The following is a 10,821-nucleotide window of genomic DNA, read 5'->3' as shown; positions in this document are numbered from 1 at the left end:
AGAAGATGCATACTCACAGTAATATTTGAAAATCACTTCATTGTTTGATTACAGCATAATATATTCATTATATTGTTTGTATAATATCATTAACATTAATTGTCTGTTATATTTGGTTGATTTCCATTTATTTTCCATAAAAATCTCTTTATTTATTCTACAAATTTATATTATGTGCCTACTACATGATAAGTATTGAAATAAATACTTAGGATCCTTCAGAGAATAAAACAGAAAAAAATCCTGCTTTTATGGTGCTTACATTCTAATGAGGGTAAAAGGCAAAAATCATCCATATATAATAAATATATTTTATGTTATAAAGTGATAAGCACTTGCTATAGATGGAATTGTGACCCCCAAAATTTATATGTTAAAGTGTTAACACCTACTACATCAGATGTAACAATATTTGGAGTTAAAGTCTTTAAATTGGTAATTAAATTAAAACAAGCCTGTAGGGAATAGTCCCTTATACAATCCAACTGGTTTCTCTATGAGAAAAGGAGATTGGGACACAGACAGAGACACCAGGTATGAGCAATCACACAGGAAAGGCCATGTGAGTACAGTAAGAGGTCGGTTCTCTGAGGGCTAAGGAGAGCAGCCTCAGAAAAAATATCAACTTTGCTAACATCTTGATCCTGGATTTCTGCCTCCAGAACTGTGAGAAAATGAATTTCTGTTGGCTAAGCCACACAGTCTGTGACATTCTGTTATGGTGGCCCTGGCAAACCAATACAGTACTTGAATAAAGAAGCAAGATAAGATAGACACGAGTGCCAGGAATGAGGATGAGAACAATTTTAAATAGAGTGGTCAGAGTAAATTGCATTGAAAAGGTGTCCTTTGATCAGAACCCAAAAGGTGTTAAATGAATTTCATGAGACTCCAGTCATAGGGTGAAAAATGCAAGTAGGGAGCGTTTAGTGGATATTTTCATGGGAGAACAAGAAAGTCGGTATAGCTGGAAGAAAAGTGAACAAGAGGGAGAATAGTGGGAGATGAGTTCAGAGAACTAACAGGACTTTGGATTTAATGCAACTGAAATGGGGAGATATTGCAGTTTTAGCAGATGTATAATATGACATTTGCAAAGTACCATTCTGGTTGCTGTGTGGAGAGTATAATGTAGACAGCAAAAGGTGAAGCAGTGGGACCACGTAGGGCTAAATTTCTGAAAGTCAGTAAGACAAATATTACGCATACAAATTATCATTATTAATATTATCTTAATAGAATTAAGATACTAGGAAGAAAAAAAAGTGAAAAGCTGAAAGTATATATTTGCAACAAATGATCTGCCAAAAGATCATTACTATAGGTTGGTGTAAAAGTAATTGAGATTTTTGCCATTAAAAGTACAAAAATTGCAATTACTTTTGCACCAAACATACTAATGACCTTTCAGTAGATTATTTGTTGCAAATATGTACTTCCAGCTTGTCACTTTTTTTTTTCTTTTTGATATCTTAATTTCAAGGCCTGATTTTTGTTTTATGTTTAACCGTTTTTGTGTCTTGCTTATGAAACCTTCCCCACTTCAAGACCATAAAGCTATTTTTTTCTTAAAAGCTTTAAAACGTAATTGTACAGATATGATATTATTTCATCTGGAATTAAAGTTTGTATATAGTTTTAGGTAAAGAATTCATTTTATTTTATTTTTCCACACAACCAATTGTCTAGCACCATTTTTCAAATAGTGCAGTTAATACTTATCTGCAATGCCAACTCTGCCATATGTAAAGTTTATGTAAATGTTTGGTCTATTTCTGAGCTTTTTAAATTAGATTTGTTGGTCAATTTGTCGATTCTGGCTAATTCCACATTGTCTTAATCTGCCTTTCAAATAAGTCTTTATTTCCGTTGATTACGTCTCCAACTTTGTTCTTAACAGTGTTTTATTCTTCCTTCTTTACATTCATGCAATTTTTAGAATAAATTTCCGGCCGGGTGCCGTGGCTCATGCCTATAATCTCAGCATTTTGGGAGGCCGAGGTGGGTGGATCACGAGGTCAGGAGATTGAAACCATCCTGAATAACACAGTGAAACCTCGTCTCTACTAAAAATACGAAAATTAGGCAGGCATGGTAGCAGGTGCCTGTAGTCCCAGCTACTCGGGAGGCTGAGGCAGAAAAACAGCTTGAACCTGGGAGGTGGAGCTTGCAGTGAGCCGAGATCGGGCCACTGCATTCCAGCCTGGGTGACAGAGTGGACTCCGTCTCAAAAAAAATAAAAATAAAAATAAAAATAAATTTCCTACTTGGCCTTGTAAAGATTGTATCTAGTAGGTATTGGTATTAGTGTGCTATAAAGATACTACCTGAGACCGGGTAATGTTTAAGGAGGTTTAATTGACTCACAGTTCTGCATTGCTGGGGAGACCACAGGAAATTTGCCATCCTGCTGGAAGTTGAAGGGGAAGCAAGGCACATCTTACATGGCAGCAGGAAGGAGAGAGAGAGAAAAGAAGAAATTGCCAAACCCTTTTAAAACCATCAGATCTCACGAGAACTCCCTCACTATCACATGCACAGCATGGGGGAAACCACTCCCATGATCCAATAACCTCCCACCGGTTCCTCCCTCGACAGGTGGGGATTACAATTTGAGATGAGATTTGGGTGGTGACACAGAGCCAAACCACATCAGTCTCATTTCCCAATTGTATAATAAATCTGTTACCAGGTATTGTATCACAGTTCCTCTCTCCCTGTTAACCTAGGTACTACTTCTGGAACAAAATGGATTACAAGCCTAGGTGACTAGCAGCACTCAACAGAAACAGGTTTGTTTTGTAAACATCTGAAAGTTTGAGAAAGCTCAACTTGAGTAGTAAAAGGTTGAAACGAAGTAACCATGAAATTATAATTTGTGTTATTACACTTTTATTTATCCTCCTCCTCTGTTTCATTGTTATTTTCATCATGTCATTAATACAACAGAAATAACATTTATTGAGTATTGAGTACTTCTTTAATTACTTTAGATATATTTTGTCTAATCTTCTTTATACTCCTATAAGATATAATGTTAACTACTTTAACATATGAGAAATGACGATCAGAGAGGTTAACTATAATGCCCACATTCAGTTACCTGGGAAAGAGGTGAAATACAGAGTTAAGATAATCAAAGCCACATTATTTTATATACAAAAGTTTTGCTCAGTCTTTGTTAATTTCCTAAATTAGAAACAAATGGCCTTGCAATTACTGCTTCATTTTCTGCTTTTGATACTGCTATATAGAAATTTAGTATTTAAAATAAGAAGGAATAATAGACAGCATGACTAGCTTCAGAGAATTATCAATGATTTAATCTTTAGTTACCTGGCACCTGAATTACTGTAGATTCCTATTGGGCACACTCTGATGTCATTTTATAAAGGTAAGTTATTTTCTCTTCAAAGTTGTGACCTATCTCATAAAAGTGTCATAAGAATTAACTAATTAAAGATCAAAGAGCTCTTTGAGAATATATTTTACTATGTAAATACTGAGTATTGAAAAGACAAATTCTAGAGGTTAGCAAAATACTAATGTGTCAACACCAGTTTTTTTTTGTGTGTGTGTGTGTGCAAGGTTTTATTTTTCATCATTGTTCTTTTATGTTGTAAAATATGTATTGAAATATTTGTCATAAAATGTCTTGCTGCTGAATGTAAGACAGCCTAACAGGCTTTACTTTTTCAAAATTAATAAATATTCACATTTTATTTTAAATCACAATGATTCTCATGAAACTAAAATTATATTATTCCAGAAGTAATCAGAGCCTTTTAGAAGTAATTGGAGTCTTTTTGGAAATACACTTTATAAATCCTATTAAATGGTCGTTTTTTCATATGGTTCTTTCTTTTACCATAGTAAATTTGTTATTTAATTATCTTTATTCTTTAAAGGAATTATCCAAATATGTCCATGCTTTATTAAATAATAAGTACTGGGGCATTATAGTAAATTATTAGAAAGTATAAACGATAAAATGTGTGCTATTTTGAGCATGTTTAGACTTCACAACTATATCTATACATAAAATATCATAATAAAAAGCAATTATTGAAAAATATAAAATCACACATGAGATTATTCAGATATTTCAAAGAAGCTTGGGAATTGCTTCCACTTCAGTATACATCATCAAGGCATGTTTTAGACACCTGCAAATACTTCTTTAGCTTTGGGATTTAGTATTGCAAAAAAAAAAAAAAAAAAAAGTCTGAAAATTAAATGTTTATAAGGTCTGATAGGACATTTTGTTTGTTTTCATAGATGAAACATTTTAGCAAAAATATATTCTTAAGTATAAGACATGTATTAGGGTTCTCTGAGGATATACATACATATGTGTGTGTGTGTGTGTATGTATGTGTGTGTATATATATATACACATATATATATCACCTGTTGGTTTTATAGGCTCTCGATCTATCACTATATCAGAACGTATATGTGCATCCAGAGAATTATTATGAAGAATTGGCTCATGAGACTGTGGAGAATCAGTCACATAATCTGCTAAATACAAATTGGAATCCAAAGAAGGCCAATGGAATAATTCAGTCCTAGACTAAAAGCCTGAGAACCAGTGGAGCCAAGGGTATAATTTCCAGTCTGAGAAAAGAAAATTAGATGAAATGTTTCGGTAATTGCAGCAGGAAAAAAAAAAAAAAAAAGACTGAGTTACTTTTTCCTGCCCCTTTTGTTCTATGTAGGCCCTCAAGAGATTGGAAGATGCCCACTCACGTTGGGGATCCACAATCTACTGATCCACCTGTGCATATGCTAATCTCAACTGGAAATACCCTCACAGACACACTCAGAAATCACGTTTAATCTGGGCACCCCATGGCCATTCATGATGACACATAAAATGAACCATCCTAATTACACTCCTTGTCCATTCGACACCCATATGCATCTCCTTAAACGATACTTCATCTTCAAGTAAAGATTATAACAAGATAATAACACTGCTTAACATGATACAAGTACCATGCAAAAAAACAAAAACATACTTACTTCTTCCCAAAAGGGGAGGCAAATTCTTTGGTCGATGTTTACTCTTCTCCTTGACATCATGTAACCTAAATACTATGATGTAACATGATGTAAAATCAACAGTACTAAAATGAAATTTGTATGAGTTAAAATCAATACATTTTATGTTACATCATAAGGGAATAAGAAAGTAAAAAAAAAAAAGATTTTACACACACACACACACCCACGAATATATGAATGTACTCATAGGAAATAAAGGAAAAATTGCTTATGACAATTATAATTCTCCTTTCTGTAACTGATCACATGGTCGTAGCTATTATTTATAACTATCTTCTTCCACTACCTATTTTCTATTCTCTTCGACTTCAACAAACACCTCAACTGAAGTTTGGGTGTTCAATGAAGCACCCAAAGTTCATTGTTGAAGGGTCTGGGCCATTAGTAGTCCTGCTTAGATGGATTGTTGCAGATTTCTATTTAGATTGCTATAGTTGTCTATGCGAGTTAATCACAAGTCATGGGGATATTAAGAGACGCCATAAGAGATCTCCTGTATTCTAGACATACTCTTCCTCATCTCCATTATGGAGTAGCAGTCCAATATCTCCCTTGGTAATCAGGATCAATCATCTCAGCCAACATTGTAACTTCCATCTTTGTTGATTCGGAGATGTGAAGAGCCCTAAGAGGCCAGGTGGAAGCCTTAATTTCAAGTTCAATGAAATCATTGTTACATCTCCTGGTGGAAGCATTCCTCCCTCAGGAATTAAGACCTCTAGGCAAGCAGAGCATAATGTCACAGAAACGGGAAGCAAAATCTTGCTGATTGGTCACTATGGATGCTAGTGAATAGTGTCACTCCATTTCTGCCACTTGATTCTTGGACCCATGAATCCTGGGTATGAGAAAAACAGCACCATATATTGGACACTGATTCAGAGCACAGCCTTCTGGAAAACCTTTCCCCAGTCTTGCACGGTGTTTACATTTAGCTGTCGTTGTAACTGAGTCTTCAAAAGGCTATTCTACCATTCTACCAAGCCAGCTACTTCAAGATGGTGGGCATCACGGTAAGGCCAATGAACTTCGTGGTCATGGACCTATCTATTGTCACATTTATTTTGTTGTAAACTGAGTTTCTTGATCTAAAGCAACAGTGTGTAGAGTGTCATGACAGTGACTGAGACATTTTGTAAGTCCCCAAATGGTAGTTTTGGCAAAAGAACTGCATGCAGAGAAGGCACATTAATTTCCAGAGTAAGTGTTTATTCCACGAAGAATAAAATACAGCTCCTTTCTTGATGGAAGTGGTCAAATGTAATCAACTTGCCAACAGGTAGTTGGCTGATTACCCTGGGTAAAGGTACCATCTTGGGGACTCAGTTCTTTTTGGTGGCAGACTGGGCCCTCAGTGGTGGTCATAGCCAAGTTGCCCTTGGTAAGTTAAAGGCCATGTTGCTAAGCAAGTCTCCATTTTTGCTGCCATGGCCACTTTGTGAGCCACTGAGCAACGATAGTGGGGCAGGGGAAAGAGGCTGATTAGTATCCAGAAAATGGGTATTCTATCCACTATACCACTAAAATTATTTGCTGAAGTCACTTGTTAGTGAGTAATCACATAAGACACAAAAACCTTCATATTTTTTGCCCATTCAGAAAGGTCTAACCACAAACCTCTTCCTCAAATATCTATCATCAATTTTACAATTATGTTCCTTCCAAGTCCCTGGCCAACTAGCCAAACTACTGGTCACAGCCCATGAATCTGTATGTAATTGCACCTCTGGCCATTTCTTCTTCCAAGCCCAGTGAACAACTGGGTGCACAGCTCCAGGTTATGCCCACTGAGAAAATTTCCCTTTGCCACTGTGCTTCAGGAATATACCGGAGGAGGGCAGTAGATCTGCAGCTGTCCACTTTTGAATGATGCCTGCATATTATGCAGATGTAAACGGGGTTTAAGTTTTCTCTTCCTTTGTCAACAGATCATACGTTATTCACCTTGAGGTCATATGTAAAGGGTAAATGAGAGAAAGTAGTATAGTAGGAATAAGGACAAGAGACTCACTACTTCATGTAACTTACTTATGTCTCAGGATCTTCTCAGGCCAAGTAATTCATACATCACTTCTGTTTGATGATGTAGTGTTGCTGTGCATGCTCAATTTTATGAGTTTTTGAGTTAGATAACACCCAGTTTATGATGGGCAGCGTAGGTTACATGGTAACTTGGTGGAGATGGTTAAGTATTCAGTCTCTACTAGAGCCCAGTAACAGGCCAAGAACTGTTTCCCAAAAGGAGAGTAGTCATCTTCAGAGAATGACAGGATCTTGCTCCAAAATTTTAAAGACCCCCACTGCACCTATGAGGAGGTAGCCAAGGGCTTCACATAGTATTCCTATCTGTTAAATCATATGGTGCAAGTGGAAGAGCAGCTTGCACTTAGTACTGAACTTCTTACAGAGCCATCTCTTATTCTAAGTCCTGCTCCAAATCAACAGCTTTTCTAGTCACTTGGTAAATGGGCTGAAACTACACACTCAAATGAGGAATATGTGGCCTTCAAAATCCAAAAAGGTCCATTAGGAGTTGTACCTATTTCTTGGTTGTTGGAAGGGTCAGATACAGCAACTAATCCTTCACCTTAGAAGGAATATCTCAAGAGGCCCCACTCATACCACTGTACCCCCAGAAATTTGACTGAGGTAGAAAGCCCATGGAATTTAGTGAGATTTATTTCCTGTCCTCCCTGACATACAGATGTCTTCTCAATAAGTCCAGAGTAGGCAGTACCTCTTCCTCACTAAATCCATTCAGCACGATATCATCAATGTAATAGACCATTGTGCTATATTGTGGAAGCTAAAGGTGATCAAGATCCCTGTTAACTAAATTCTGACAGAGGGCTAGGGAGTTGATATAACCCTGAGGTATGACAGTGAAGGTGTACTTGTGGCCTTGCCAGCTGAAAGCAAACTTCTTCTGATCAGCCATAGGGGCAGGTTTGGAGAAAAGTCATTTACCAGATCAATGGCTGCATACTAGGTATCCAGGGATGGCTTAATTTGCTGAAACAATGAAAACACAGCCAGCCTGAGGGCTAAAGAAGATGAAATGAGATGATCTAGCTCAGTGAGGCAGAAAAAAACAGCCTAATTTATCATTCCTTGTTTTGTTATATTTAAGGCCTCAGTAGATCAGATAATGTCCACCCACTATGGAGAGGCCAATCTACTTTATTGAATCCAATAAATGAAATGCTAGTCTCACTCAGAATTACCCTCGTAGACAGGCCTAGAAATAATGTTTCATCTGGATACTTCATGACCAGTCAGGTTGAGACATACAATTAACCATTACAAGACATAATTGTAAATTCAGAGTGACTTAAACTCATATTATAAACAAGAAGTTAGATTTGACTTCCCAAAAAAGAAGAGTAATAAGATGGCAAATATTTGGGTCATCACAATGTAAGTGGCCTTATTAAAACCCTTGAAATGCAAGATTATATAGTAATATATTAAATTGTTTATATTTTCTTATTATGTTTATTTAATAAACACTTTAGTAACACTTATGTCAAACACAGTGGTAAGTATCGTAAAAACATTCATTTGATTCTTATTTCCATTTTGTAAATTAGTTACTATTATTACTCACATTTTACAGATAACTCTTTAAGTAACTCATCCAAAGTAACACATATAAAGAGTGACAGAGTCCAAGCAGGCAGAGTCTGGAATGATTAAGATGTTTCTCGTTTTTCTTTGTTGGTAACCAGGTAACAAGTTGGAAATTATCTTTAGTTTGAGAGCATAACACCTGTTTCAATTTTCTTCAATGCTAGAGAAAAAAGAAAAAAAATGTGACAGGATTTAGCAAATTAAAGTAAGTATGATTCTTAATTCCATTCTTTCTCCAAATGGTGAATTAACATGAGCTGGTGTCTCAATCCCTCAAGAAGAACCTGGAAGAAATAAATGAAACATCTTTAAACATTTTTTAGGAAAGTAAATATCAACTGTGTGAAACATCCTAGGGAAATAAAAGTCATTTTGAATTGATGGGAATGTGTGTTTTTGTATATACATGGAGAATGCAGAGCTGAATATGTTTTTTAGAATAGTTGAATTTTGCTCCTTAGTATCCCCTGCCATTGCCTTGTTTTAATCAACACCTGCCTTTTCACTATGAAATTCTGTGGCAAAGATGCATCCCTTAGGCCAGGAGTCCACATGGGCAAAATAGTGCAAAAGCTTTTTTTTTTCATGAAGTTTGACAAGCATTAAACATTTACTCTTCTCTTTCCTCTTCAAACTCCTAAAGCCATTTGATTAAAACCTGGGATAAGGATAAGGAAACTTTTATCTGTAGTGGGCCAGATATTTAATATTTTACATTTTGGAGACCGCATAGATCTGTCACATGACATTATTATTTATTTTTATAAACCCTTAAAATGTATAAGCCATTCTTAGTAAAAATCCTGTACAAAACCAAGTTAGTTCTGGGGTGTATTTGTTCCACTGAATATTTTCTGCACACTTCTGATCTAGGGCATACCTTCTTCAATTCTGTTTTTCCCTCAGGTTCCTAAAGCAAGGTACTGACTTAAAGAATTCCCTATAGATGGATATAAAACTGGAGTGAACGATAATGTTTTCTCTGTGCTTGGGGCTGCTTACTCTAAGAATCCACCTATCCTTCTCTTTGAGTGTACTATTGGAGAAAGGGTGTGAGTGACACTGATTGAAGTTTGGCCAGCCCTTGATGTGTGATATGCATTTCCAGTTAGACTTATTCCAGTTTCACAGGCAAAACTAGAAATCTGAGAAGTATAACTACTTTAAAAAATAACTGGATTACAAATATACTAGAAGATGGAGAGAATAGACCACATTGGTCATTTAAAATGATTATCTGAATTTATAATAAGACACACACACACACATATATATATATATACACTAAAAATTAAAAGAAAAAATTTTAATGATATGAAACAGAAAAAAGAACTCAGAAATAACTAGAAACTGTAGGATAAATAGTTGAATAAATACATATACAAAATGAACTAATGAATTGAGAAACAATATTAACAAACTTTCCCAAAGTGTGTCCAGAGTTGGTTCCTGCCGGTGGGATCGTGGTCTCGCTGACTTCAAGAATGAAGCTGTGGACCTTCTCGGTGAGTGTTACAGCTCTTAAATGTGGCACAGACCCAAAGAGTGAACAGCAGAAAGATTTATTGTGAAGAACGAAAGAACAAAGTTTCCACAGCGTGGAAGGGGACCCAAGTGGGTTGCCGCTGCTGAGGTGGACAGCTTTTGTTCCCTTATTTGTCCCCTCCCATGTTCCACTTATGTCCTATTAGAATGCCCTTTTTTTCAATTCTCCCTGCGATTGGCTACTTTTAAGTTCCTGCTGATTGGTGCATTTTACAGACCTCTGATTGGTGCATTTTACAATCCTCTTGCTAGCTCCAGAGCGCCGATTGGTGCATTTTGACAGAGTGCTGATTGGTGCATTTTGCAATCCTCTTGTAAGACAGAAAAGTTCTCCAAGTCCCCATTCGACCCAGGAAGTCCAGCTGGTTTCACCTCTCAAAAGGAAAATAAAAGTGGTAAAAGAAATAGAAGTTACAAAACAAACAAAAAGTTAAAAACTAGTTGAATAGTAGAAAACACATAAATAGGTGTTTAGTAGAGGCCAGGATAAGTTAATTCTTACAAAGACATGAAGACCTGAGAATATTTGCAATAGAATCACTCACCTTGAAAATCTTTTTGGAGGATCTATCCAAA

Source organism: Macaca nemestrina, chromosome X (assembly GCF_043159975.1).
Source record: "Macaca nemestrina isolate mMacNem1 chromosome X, mMacNem.hap1, whole genome shotgun sequence".
NCBI lineage: Eukaryota > Metazoa > Chordata > Mammalia > Primates > Cercopithecidae > Macaca > Macaca nemestrina.
Note: the sequence above shows the minus strand (reverse complement) of the source record.